This window comes from Neovison vison, chromosome 2 (assembly GCF_020171115.1).
Source record: "Neovison vison isolate M4711 chromosome 2, ASM_NN_V1, whole genome shotgun sequence".
NCBI lineage: Eukaryota > Metazoa > Chordata > Mammalia > Carnivora > Mustelidae > Neogale > Neogale vison.
The window spans coordinates 69,878,526-69,892,277 of record NC_058092.1 but is presented as its reverse complement, the minus strand read 5'-3'; the positions used below and the strand labels follow the sequence as shown (position 1 = coordinate 69,892,277).

At 36.6% G+C, this 13,752-nt stretch overlaps 1 long non-coding RNA gene across 1 annotated transcript; it reads left to right on the top strand.

Annotated features, from left to right (window-relative positions):
• The first annotated feature begins 4,397 nt into the window (after positions 1-4,397).
• Positions 4,398-9,365, top strand: LOC122898752. The gene is made up of 3 exons (XR_006383045.1): positions 4,398-4,482; positions 7,366-7,443; positions 9,307-9,365. It is a non-coding gene; the product is annotated as an uncharacterized LOC122898752 (long non-coding RNA).
• The last annotated feature ends 4,387 nt before the right edge of the window (positions 9,366-13,752 follow it).

Here is a 13,752-nt window from a genome sequence, read left to right as displayed (position 1 = left end):
TTGGGTTTTTTTTCCCCCCCTGATGGACTGGACATCCGAGAATCCCTTATAGATGGATATGAAGAATCAGTAGAAATAGCAATGTAGAAAAGAGGTGGGAACACAGGAGCAAAAAGGAGATTCTGAGATGTCATTCCAGGTATTCAAAGGAGTAATCAGGATGAATTATTCCCAGTGACAGAGAACCATAAGTTAACGGACTTCTGAGCCTATCAGGGTGTGTTTCCATTCCATTTGTCACTGGTGAATATGTTTATATGGTCTCCGTCCTTTGAAATGAATGATGACACAGGGTTAGAGTGAGGTCTGTATTTGAGTTCCTAACTTTCTACTATTCTGTAGCTATGAAAGACAAATCACTTTCCTTAAATTTACCCCATTTTTCCTATTTCTGTGTGATAATATATCCTGTTTTTCTATGAGATAATACATCTAAAAATGCTATGTAAATGGTAAAATGCTACATAAATATAGTTAGAATTACTATGTGATTGCTTAGTTCCTAGGAAGCCACACAGAGTTTTATTTTCACTTTCTAATACATTTTAATTGCCTTTATAACTTCCTATGTACTTTTATGGGAGGTATTGATTGAAAAAGTGTAAGAACTTAATCTTTGATCAAACAGCTTCTTGGAATGAGGAAGGTACAAATGGCAGATTTTAGAATTTGGGAAATCAAGTAAATTCTTTGCCTGATGAAAATACAGTAGCCGAATTATAGGTCTTAAAACAGTTGAGAGAAGAAACCTACATGGAGAATAGTCACGTTAACTTTTTAAATGGCCATTTGCCCCAATAGATGTATTTTTTAAATAATATGTTATGTCCTAGAGGATACTGTTTGCTCAACTTGCAACTTTTTTTCAAAAAGGCCAAATTGCAGTTTTTAGCTAGTCTTAGGTCGAACAAAGTTATCAGTATGTAGCAGATAATTGTTTCAAGTTGTCAACTGAGAGGCAGTTATTAAATTTACTGTCAATCATCCACCTGATTTCGATCAAAAGAATCCTTATCCTTTTCAATACCTTGTTTTGATATTTTATGTAACTTAGGAGACTGATGAGAGAATTATGTGAATGATAACAATAATGTTTTAACATATATTCATATTCTTTTTTCCAAAGGTGATAGTGTCTGATACAAATTCTAAATTCCTCAGATTTAGTATTCAACCATTTCCCCCCCACCCTATGCTATCATTATACCAAGTAAGTTGTATATTTTAAAAATGCCAGAATCCTATTTTTATTTGGTTTCCATGCCCTTGTTATAAATTACATATTGGCCATTATATGACTATCTCTAAAATTCTTCAAAATTGAAGGTGATAATTAAGAGAGTAAGACGCAAAATTTCCAATTTTGTTTAGAACTGGCTCGTATTTTTTTAAAAAATTTTTTTTCAAAGTTTTTCAAAAATTTTTTGACTTTTTACATTTAAGGCAACCTAGGGTATTTTGAGGAAATCTACTTTCCACTATTATTTCCTTCATCATTAAATATGTCTAGGTATTTAGATCTGGACAAAGAAGTAAAGTGCATGGTCATTTGAATTTTAAACTGAAATTGAATCTTGCTATCAGTGAGAAAATAGAACATTTCAAAGGTAGTAAATTTGCAATATCTTAAAACATGTCCGTAAGAAAAATTTTTGATGAATAAAATGTTAATTATGAAACTTGGTTGTAATAGATACAAGTTAATTATTATGACATGAATTGGATATCAGCAGGAGCCTGGGATAATTGATGTCAGATGAATGTGGAAACTCCCTAGGATGAGCTCAGTCCCAGATGAAGTGACGATTGGAAAAATGTAAAAGCTGTTGTGATGCATGTACTTGTCCCCTAATGAAAGCCGATTAATTCCAAAAGTTGACATGAAGTCAGTGGGGGAAAAAAATCTATAAAGATCCTTTCACAAAACTTTGAATGGAAGCAGGCTATTTCTCTTCTTAAGGTATGAAGAATGCCATTTGTTTGGGTGGATATTTTGCTACTATTCATTAAAGGGTCCATTGAGTCTTACAGTCTCCACCTTCCTCCTCCTGTAATTGTTTCATATCCCAAGATACAAAGTGTAATTTGTTCTTTTGTTTTTTTATTGTCTTCTCTTTGTATGAAAGTGGGGGCATATGCATTTTAGATGCTTTTGTTTCATTACACACCAAATTAGCAGCAATTCCACTAGCTTGGTTTTGATATTTCATTAATTTTAGAATAGCAGTGTGTAACTGAATGGGGCACCAAAATGCAGGAGGCAAAGCCAAATATCCCTCCTGCTTTTGTTCTCAACATTTGAGCCATTAGCTGTGGAAGGAAAAATCTCCATTGAATTGAAACAGGAGATTTTTTAGCTCTCTATTTATCCAGTCCCATTTACAAAATCTTTATTGATTCACTGTCAGAGATTTGTTCCTATGCTTATAGTTCCAATAGACAAGTGGACAGAGGTTATATATATCACAAACTCACCAACAATTATTTTTATACTCAGAATTAGGGGATCCAAGTGGATCGAAGAATTGATCTTGCTTTCTGATCTTTTGATTTAACATGAATGCCACACTAACTTTTGTGTTGCTTCATGTAAGCATGTTAGCCTCTTCAACCTGGCTAGTTTGACATTGCTTCATGAAGAATGTCAATGGTAGCTCAAAAAGTAATCAGAATTGAAGAAAATGTGTATCATTAGACTATCTTTCTAAGAAAAAAGGCAAGTCAACAACCAAAAAGATTTTTATGATCTCAGTTCATTCAAAATCTCTCCTGTGATTATCCTCCAATGCTTTTATGTCTCAGTTTCTAATACTCAAATTAACTTCTAAGTTTGCCTTTGATTTCCACACTGTCCCACCTTTGAAGAGAACCTAGTGTCACTCCTCAGAACAGTGTCTGAGTTGGCTATCGTCTGGAAACTTGGCTCACTAAATTTGTCATGCTTCTCTCTTTTGCTTGGGTCTCAAACCCTATTACAGCTTCCAGAGACTGTCCACTATTGTTTGGGGTAACTTTTGTCCTCATGATATTTGATTTTTTTTTTTTTAAGATTTTATTTATTTATTTGACAGAAAGAGATCACAAGTAGGCAGAGAGGCAGGCAGAGAGAGAGAGGAGGAAGCAGTCTCCCTGCTGAGCAGAGAGCCCGATGCGGGACTCGATCCCAGGACCCCGAGATCATGACCTGAGCCAAAGGCAGCGGCTTAACCCACTGAGCCACCCAGGCGCCCTGATTTTAATAGATAATCATTAAAAAAGGCATTTATTTCACTGCTGGCACTTGGCAACATTTTGTTATATGCAGACATTACCACAGTGGTTTGTTATAAAAGGAATTGGTCTTGAGGTTCTGCAAATTATTTCATCAGGAGCCTAGCCCTTTCTAAACAATAAAACATACATGTTTACTCACACATACATACATAATTAGTCATCACATAATTTTGCTCATGTACCTGTACTGCCAGAAATAGTCCATGGTATTCTTTTTCCTTAGCTCATGACCATGTGTTTTATGACTTTTCTTGCTTCACATCTTCACCTCCTTCATAGCAAAAAAAAAAAAAAAAAAAAGAAAAAAGAAATCCTTCGTTGAAAGCTGCTGCTGTTCTAAGAGTTAGCTCCCTCCACCTGGGAACTCCCATTAAAAAAGGCTTTACATTGCCTACAGGCTGCCAATTAGTTCTCTACCAGAACTGTAGCTGCTGTTTTAGGGAAACTTTTTGTTGTTGGCACCTATTGTGTTAAGTTATGTGTTACAGTTATAGGGTTTTGATCCATAAATTTCTAAAACTTCACTACAGAAAGAAAAATACCATAATATTATGGAAGAAATCTTAAATCGAATATGCTTTATTTAGTAACATCTTACTTGTCCAGTTTATTTGGTGGGATGGAGTGTCTCCTACAAATAATTTTTTCAGTACATAAAGGTACACTTTCTATATACCTATTTATCGTATATAAATTTGATTAAGATGCTATTAAATTTATGACATGTTTTCGTATGTCACCTGACAATGTATGGGCAATGTGATTTAATAGTTTCTTAATGACTTGAGGGTCTTTGTTGTAAAAATCAATTGTTCTGTTCTCTATTTTTCTTAGGGCTCCTGCCCTATGCACCCTTATATTAAATGCCTACAGACAGTTGAAGTCTTACTGTTTTGTTTGTTTTGGTTTTATCTTCTGTGTTAGATTTCTTTTCTCACTTTGGTAACAACATACCAATTAACAGAAGAACAAAGATGTCTGGGCAAATTAGCACCCAAGACACAAGCTGGAAATTACAATTTGAGAAAACCTCAGGTCTCCTGCTTATTGTCCTTATTTTGTTCCCTTTTTTTTGTTTATTTTATTCACATTCTCTGCCTTTGTTCTGTTCAGAAGGATGCAATATGGGGAAGACCTGTAGCAAGTTGCGATTGTTGAAGGAACCATGCTAAACAGTGACAGAAACAGCTTCTCTGAGAGCAAGAACAGGTAACTCATGGATGGGGTTCCTGGCTTGTTTCTTGCTACTAGGAAAAATAAGAGTGTGAATGCATTTTCCTAGAAACCTGTAAAACTCCCACCCTTGCAATGGTCTCTCCCCAAAGAATATCAGGCTCTCGAGGACAGGTTATCACCCATCTGTGGACTGCTTGGCTGATGGACAAGGCAGGGGAAGTAAAGGAGCAAAGCATTAATAAGGAGGAAGGCAGATGGGCAAACATCCCTTTGGCAAAAGTGAGATCTTAGCTCCTCATTTGCTACACAAGCTACTAAAAGAGTCCTAAAAATGGTGACAACAAACACACTTCCTGTATTTCAGTTGAGAAATAAGAATATCAAGGTCACCTCTACCATTTGGGAGGCAAACACCCTAAAATATTGATAAATGTCCATCAAAACTTTTCTTTACATATGCTATGATAATATGAGTCATATTGCTCTATTGCCTTTTTATTTTTAAACACAACTAGATCTGATAGTTTGGCAGCATCTTTTTCTTCTTCTTCTTTTTCTTTAACAAAGACAGAGCCTTCAAACTCTTCAGAGCAAGGCTGAAAATCCTGCCAGGTAAAAAAAAAAAAAAAATGTTATTGAAAACCTTTCTCCCCTTATAGGCCCGTTTTGACAGGAAATCTTTGAGAGGCAGTAACAATGAAGTGCCCAGAGATTTCATCTGTCTTCTTTTGCTTCAGGAAATGCTGAGCACAAGGCTCTCTATTAGGCAAATAGAAGGAGTACCAAATCCCCTTAACAATCATCTTCAGCCTGCTCCTGGGTTGACAGCTATCTATGTCCTGGACTGTCAGACAGGCCCGGATAATATTACCGGGACCACTGTAAAAGTTTCTGACAGTATTTTACAAAGAAGATTTTATTGTCCTTGTTTGCTGGTTATCTGGCACCATAAATTTTGCATAGGCTAATCAGAAAAAAATCTACTATACCAGGGACGCACTAATTTATAGTACTTTTATTTTTGTTTTTTTCCTCAATAGTTTTGACATAAAGTTTCTGTCTGGTTGTTTTTCCCCTGTCATTCTCTGTGACTGGTTAAATTTCAGCGGTCCTTAGATGGTATGTTATATGATCCAATAGGATGACAATGTTTTGTTTTGTTTTGTTTTGACAGATGCCAAACCTAAATTTTAAATAGTTATTTGGGAAATCAAAATGCCAGTTTGTAGCAACACTATTGAAGTCAAAGCAGATGTACTTTAAAAAATAATCAAGATTAGGTAAAATGAGTAAAATTCACAGTGGAAGTTTAAGAGAATCATTTCATAGTTTGAGGCAGACATATTTTGTTTGGTTTTCATTTTTTTTTTTAAAATATTATTTACTTGTTTGACAGACAGAGATCACAAGTAGGCAGAGAGGCAGGCAGGGTGGTGGTGGTGGGGGGAGGAGCAGACTCCCTGCCGAGCAGAGAGCCAGATGTGCTGCTCGATCCCAGGACCCTGGAATCATGACCTGAGCGGAAGGTAGAGGCCTAACCCACTGAGCCACCCAGGCACCCCTGCTCGGTTTGGATTTGCTTATGAATTTTGTTACTTCAGTACTATATTTAACTAACTCATTTCCTAGAAAATTTTCACAAATAACCAAAAAAAAAAAAAATTACTGAATAAGTGTAAATTAATTAGTGAATAATTTTAAAAACTTAAGAGAAAGTGGTATGTATGTATATCACATGCTGTATGTGAATTAGCCATATTGTAGACATAAACATTAATTAAATAGAAGCCTATCCAAGGAAATAGAAGCAAGGGGAAAGGGACATCATTTCTGAAGTATTCTCTAAAGTAAATTTAAATGGCAGAAATGTGATTTTTGGTACATCTGTGATGAAAAAATATATTGTAAAAAGGATGATTGTGGTTAACAGTAAGGTTCATATCACTCAATTAATCTAGGCTTATATTTAGGTAATTAACATTCAAAAACAATCATTAGAACAATAGATGCCAAGGGACAAGTAATACAGGACTCTGAAGGCAAGCAGTGGAAAGGATGTATATCTTAAATGGCCTCTCAGACTCTTGCCCCCTGGTTCGCAAGACCAGCCACAAACATCTGTCCCTGAGTGATAATCTTAAAATGCAAGATGTATTCAGTTACTCCTCTATTTCAAACACTGCAACAGTTTCCAATTTATAAAACTAACATCCACATTCCTCATGATGACTTGTAAGACTCCTGGCCCATGCCTCTCTCTCTCTGTGCTTGCCATAACCTCAATATCTCCATGGTCATGGTTTAAAGTTTATCCCATCCCTCCATGGTACAGTGACTTGAATGTATTGTCATTAACTGATGGGTTGAGTAAGTAGCTTGCAGGAGATTTTGGTTGCCTGTCAAGTATTCATATTTCCCTCTCTCCTTCCCTGAAGAAGTTCACAGTTGTTCATTCCACACCATCCCTTCCCCCATGAGGCATTTGCCCTGACTACAAGAGGTAGCCTTTCACTCATGCAAATTAGAGCCCGGCAGCCCTCTTAGTTTGGGGGGTAGACCTGTGATGTGACAAGAGGTTTGCTGGGCCAATGGAATAGGAGAAGAGGTTTGCTGGAGTATTTCTTTTTTGTGCATGCTCCCCAGAGTGACTGACTTTCTGTTGTTCTTAAGTGTTTTTACCTCTGATGACTTGTCTGTTACATGCAAGTTGGCTTAAGAGTCAGAGAGAATGCAACATTCTAAAATGCAAAATAAAAAACATTAGGTGTTACTTGTAATAGTTGAATCTATGCCTAAAAGTCATGGATTTTATACAATTTCAAATATTAAGTCACTAAGGAATTTTCAAAATTACCTATATAGAAAATTTGAAATATAAACTATAATTAACATTAAAAAATGCCCTTTCACCTACAGAACTGAACAAAATTATACTTCATCAGCATAATTAAAAAGTACCAGCAGTTAACTTCCTCTTCAGGAAGGCGAATGCAGGTGAGTAGAGCTTCTTTTCATTTACCCATGTCTCTGTTACAGTGCCAGTGAAGGAATTTTAAAAAGATACTATCCCACCACAACAAAAAGAACACAAAGGCAGCCAGTAACTGAGGGGAATTTTCAGTATTTCAGGAAGGTGGGAGGCTGATGGAGCCCAGAGGAGGGGGGGAGTGGAAGCCGGGAGCACACCCAGGAGCTTCAGTGGGGTCCCACCTACCGTCCAGCAGATGCCCAGGACCCCGGGACCTTCCACCCTGGAGGGCAGGAGTGGGAGTGGGTACTGAATAGAGGCTTAATTAAAGATTAGTTTATAGAAAAATGAGTCTTTTACCTTTTTCCACTACAGGTCTGTCTCACGCGTGCACACACATGTATGCAAGTATATGTGTGCACACAAACACAGACGTGCACATATATATGCAATCACACAGTGTGGGGGGGGAAAATGAATACTTATAGCTGATGAGCCAGCAAGTAGAGCACTCGGGGAACTGCAGGCTTAGGAGCACATCTCTGCCTACAGCCCTAACACTGGACAAACCCACCAACGTGCGCAGGATTTCTGAACCATCTCACAGCACCTATGTTCTTAAGTAGGCATTTATTTAACCGAACGACCAGTCATGTGAAGAAAACCTGTAGCATAAAGAAAGACCAAGATGAAATAAGAAAATGTACCCCAAAGGAAGTGGAATTTTCTTGTGCTAAAATTCTCCCTTGGAAAGGAAATGTAGAAAGTAAATCTCTAGCATATTCTGAGAAAGTCAAGGTATTTCATCCATAAAATAAAAATAAGATGTTATGAAAATGGACATGCAAGATGAGGACAAGCCTTAGAAATTAAAAATGGGAAATTGCTAAATCTGTAAAACTGCAAAAATACAAAGTCAGGAAAATCAATTAAAATTTAAGATAAAAAGACAACACAGTGGGAAATAGAGATAATTGTTCTACCCATAGGCCTAGTGTCTGAGTATGAAGAGTTACAGAATTTGAAAAAAGAAAAAAAAAAAAAAGAAATTTAATTATACAAATATTGAATAAAATTCCCCGAAAAGAAAGAACACATGGACCCAGAGAATATTGATCATGGGAAAAATTATAACAATAAATTATTAATAAAATAAATAATTTAAAAATAAACTAAATATAACTGTAAAATTTCAGGATGCCAGAAAAAAGAGAAACCTCTGAAAATTCCCAGAAAGAAAAGAAAAGATATCTTTTTTTTAAAAAGGGGGCGAAAATGAGATTGATATCAGACATTATCAGTAACATCAGACGCTAGAAAATATTGGAGAAATGTCTTTAAAATTAGGGGAAAACAATTTTAAACCTCTAAATTCTATATTGAAACAAATCTTCACATCACATATAATGGTACATACCAAAGAAAGACTTTTTAGACACTTGTGTCTTGCATTCTGTGCCTACCTTCTGACAAAGTTAATGAAAGATGTGCTACAGTGTAGTAAGAGATGAAATAAAGAGTCAAGTCATGGGTCCTCTAAGAGGCGTATGTAAATCAGCAGATGGACTGGGATGATAAATTGCTCACCGTCTGATTCGTGCAAGAAGGTGGAGGGCTTCCAGGGAACTGTGTCCACGGAGAAACAAATTGGGGCAACAAGGAGGAGTGGTTAATAAACTGAGTGTATGCACACCTAAGGACACAATAAACAGTAAAAAAAAGAAAAAGAAAGACAAAAATAAAGCAAAAAGGAAACAAAAAGACACATGTTTCTGTGGGTAGGTAAAAGGATCACAAACTAAAGGAAAATTAAAATATTAGATAGTAAACATAATGCATGTCACTATTAATGTCATAAACAATATTTACCACTGTACCCCAACCCCTAGAACAGTGTTAGCACAAAGGAAAAGTGCTATTCAAGAACTTGGGAAAGGAAGAAAAAGAAGGAGGGAGACATGGAGCCAGGTAAGGGTCATAATAATGAAAATGCTGTACATTGATTTTCAACTATTAAATTTGATTTATGGGCAAAATTCAATAACCATAAGTTTACTGAATTAAATGTGAAATTCACCACCCTCACAAATACATAAGTACATAAATAGATGGCAGGTACTGAGTTGAAGGGAAATTTAGGGACAATGAAATCCTCCTTTTGTATTGTTGCCAATCACGATATTTCTCTTTAGTTGGTTGAAGTCAATAAATATAACATAAGTACATAGGTTTTTTTAAAATTTATTTTTATTTTTTATAAGTATATAGTTTTAAAATATAGTGGAAAGCAAAAGTGCTGATGCAAATAATTTTTATATGCCATAATAGGAATGTGATAGCTAATATTTATAGTTTAAAAAATCAGAGACAGTAGAATTAGCAAATTATGTAAAAATAAGAAACAACCAGAAATCTAAAGCCAGAGGACTGCTGCTTCTCATAAGGTCTTCTATATTACTATATATATGTTTTGATAATACAGAGATTAGACTGACTTTATTTTAGAAGTGAAGTTAGGTGAAAGTGCTCTTTTGGTTTTTTACATGATTTTTAGTAAAGAAAAGTTACATTTAAATGTCTTTATTTTTCTATTTTCCCTTTTTATTTTTAATTTTGTTTAAAGATTTTATTATTTATTATTTCTTTAGAGAGATAGTGAGTGCACAAGCAGGGGGAGGGGCAAAGAGAGAGAATCAAGTCGACTCCGCACTGAGTGTGGAGCCCAAGGCAGGGCTCGATCTCACAACCCTGTGGTGATGACCTGAGCTGAAACCAAGAGTTGTGGACATTTAACCAACTGAGCCATCCAAGCGCCTCATCTATTTTGTCTTTTTAAACTGACAATTGCTGAGCTACCCTATAAATTCAAAGTAGCTAAACATTGAAAAATTACATGGATTGGGATTCTTTGGTTATAAGCAACAGAAATTGAGTCTGGATGAGTAAATTTAGAAGGAATTTATTGGAAGGATAACTGCACTGAAAAACTCATACACTGGGAAAAAAAAAAAAAACCTGATACACTCAACCCAAGAAAGATCAGGAGTTGGGAACTCACTGAGAGTTTATTTGAACACTTCTATTAGAAAAACTTACCTCCACTTCCCCACTCCCTGTATCATTTCTCTGCTCAATCACAGTTCTGGGAGATGAAATAATGACTGGGGTAGACAGGGTCCCAGGCTCATTAACTGGAGGAGCTGAGATGGGATGGGCGAGGTAGGAATAAAGTGCCGGATGGTTGCACCAGGGGTATGCGTTACAGGGAAGGACACATTGACTTCCAATGACTACCATTGTCTTCCAATGACTACCATTGACTACCATTGACTTCCATTGATGGTAACAGGATTCTGTGTAGACAAAAACAATTGTTCAATGCATTGGCCTTAAAATTTTAATTGTCCTATTTATGGCTTTATCCATGGTGAAGCATACAGAATGTTTTCCTGAAATACCCAACCAACCAATCAAGCAACCAAAAAATATTGTGTCCATACTATAAGGAAAGAAAAGAGGGTTCTGCCAGTCCTATCTCTAAGACATATCTCCCCTCCTTTCACTTTCCTGCATCTCTGGAGCCTACCATCATTTCTCATTTCATTTTGTAAAACAACCCACTGTTCCTTCCTCACTGCTTGTACCTTTCTCCCAACCCCTGATTTTCCTTTGTCTATAAAGTTGCCAGAATTACAGTCTTAAAGTAAAGATCTCATCATACCACTTTTCTGCTTAATTACCTTATCTTTGCACTTAGAGAAGTATCCAGACTTCTTAGCACCACACGTTTCTTTCCAGCCACCTCTTCACCCCTCCTACTTCTGGGCTCTCCTATTGGCAGCTCCATCTTCCCGGAATGCCATTCATTCTGCCAAGGTCTCACGTGAATGGCTCATTCTCAACCTTCTGCACAGAGTACTTCCTCATTCCTCCTTCCCAGGTCCTATCACAGGACCCTAAGTATTCCATTCATAGTGGTTTTCATTTGTTTTTTACTAACTTGCTTATTGCCTCTCCAGGCCCTATAAAAGCTATAGACTGGAAGAGACCCAAAACCTTTGACTTGCTGACCATCAAATCCCTAACACCTATAATGGAGACCACTCTGTACTACATGCATCCAAAAAAAAAAAAAAAGGAAATTCAAACCAAAGAAACATATTGAACAATAAATAAATGTGCAGATTCACTTGAAAAGTGAGTTTACCTTCAATCCACGAACCTATGCTCGTTAATAAATGACCAAAAGGAGTCATGTGCTTCAGTTATCTTGTGCTAACTGAATTGATCTGTGATGCTTTGCATGCCAATTGTTCACATTATCCACTTTCTATACAGAGCTTTTTTTTTTTTTAAGATTTTATTTATTTATTTGACAGAGATCACAAGCAGAAAGAGAGACAGGCAGAGAGAGAAGAAGAAGAAGGCTCCCTGCTGAGCAAAAAGCCCAATTCGGGGCTCGGCGCTCGATCCCAGGACCCTGGGATCATGACCTGAGCCAAAGGCAGAGGCTTTAACCCACTGAGCCACCCAAGTGCCCCTCTATATAGAGCTTTAAAGTCTGGGAACTACAGTTCCCAAAAGCCCTTGCTAGCAGTATTCCAGGTTAGTTCTAAAGAGGATCACTCACGAGAAATTTGGAAGGAAGAGCACAGTCAGAAGCCTTATGACTGCTTCTCTGACAGCAAGTGATAGATGTGTGAATTTTCACATGTGGTGTTTTGCAACAGCTTTTCAGCTTTCTAAATGCTTAGTCGGAAATTGAAAATTGTCATCATCTTCCCTTGACTTGTATTCTTCAGTCATTCTAAGGCTTTTTGTTTTAAATTTCTATTTTGAACCAGTTTCAAAGTCCCAGAAAGTTGTAAAAATATTATAGCAAACTCCTCTATATTCTTCACCTAGAAATCCCATTGAAGCCTCACCAATAACCTTACTAACTTCTTTTATGACAAAAGGATTATGCTTGTATCCGATTGTCTTTTTAGTCTCTTTCAATCTGGAGGAGGACCTCAGTCTTTCATTTTTATGAACTTGATGTTTTTGAAGATTATAGGGCAGCAATTTTGTAGAATATTTCTCAAATAGATTTGTCCAATGTTTCTTCATGATTAGACCAATGTTCTGGATTTGGGGCAAGAATAACACAGAAGTGATGCAGTAGTTTTCTCATTACATCCTGTCTGGTAGCACACAACGTTGGTTTGTCCCATTACCAGTGGTTTAAATTTCGATTACTAGATTAAAGTTTTGATTACCAGCAGTCTCTGCTCTAATTTTTTTTTTTAATTTTTGCTTTCTTAATAATAATGTGTTATGTAGTAATATTTGAGATTGGATTAATAGCCCTTTCCTCATTCCACTTTCACCCAATAGTTGTAGTAGTCATTGACATTTTTTATCTAAATTAGCTCTATGATGATTACAAAATGGTGATGTTACTAATTTAATCATCTGTCTACATTTGTTTTTATATTACGGTAAGGAACAGCTTTTCTTCTCTGTATTTATCCATATGAATTCAAGGATTTCTATTTTATTCAGTGAGTTAAAGTACATTTCTATCATTTTCTTTGATGCTTCTATTTCTTATATTAGGCCAGATGGAGTCCCTTCAAATTTGTTTCTTTGTCCAATTTGCCTTCAAAATCTTACCTTCAAAGCTTGTTCTTTCTCTGAATATTTTGTTACTTATTCATGTTAGTTTAAACCAATATAGTCTTTGTCACTGGGGTGTTGCTGCATCCAGAAAACCTCTCATTGGACAGACCTTGGAAGTAGATATATCTATGTATGCATGCACGCACCCCACACCACACACACTAACCACTCACATACCCATACATACCCTTCTGTCTGTTTTTACACATCTATCATCTAGCCATCATCTATCTGTCGATCAACTGTCATCTATCTGTGTATCTTGAAAACTATGAATTTACAATGTAACTCCAATTTCAGATGAACATCACAGGATTTATTTAAGCTTTCCTCATTTCTTTTCTTTTCTTTTTTTTTTTAAAGATTTTATTTATTTACTTGACAGAGAGAGACACAGTGAGAGAGGGAACACAAGCAGGGGGAATGGGAGGGGGAGAAGCAGGCTTCCTGCCGGGCAGGGAGCCCGATGTGGGTCTTGATCCGAGGACCCGGGGATCATGACCTGGGCCGAAGGCAGACACTTAATGACTGAGCCACCCAGGTGCCACAGTTTTCCTCATTTCTATATTTGTACCTTCTTCCGTGAGAAACCTGCTCCCGTTAGAGTTAATACATTTGCCTAGTTGCTCAGTTCCGTTAAAGCAGCTAATCATAGCCCAGTGTGACTTACAGCC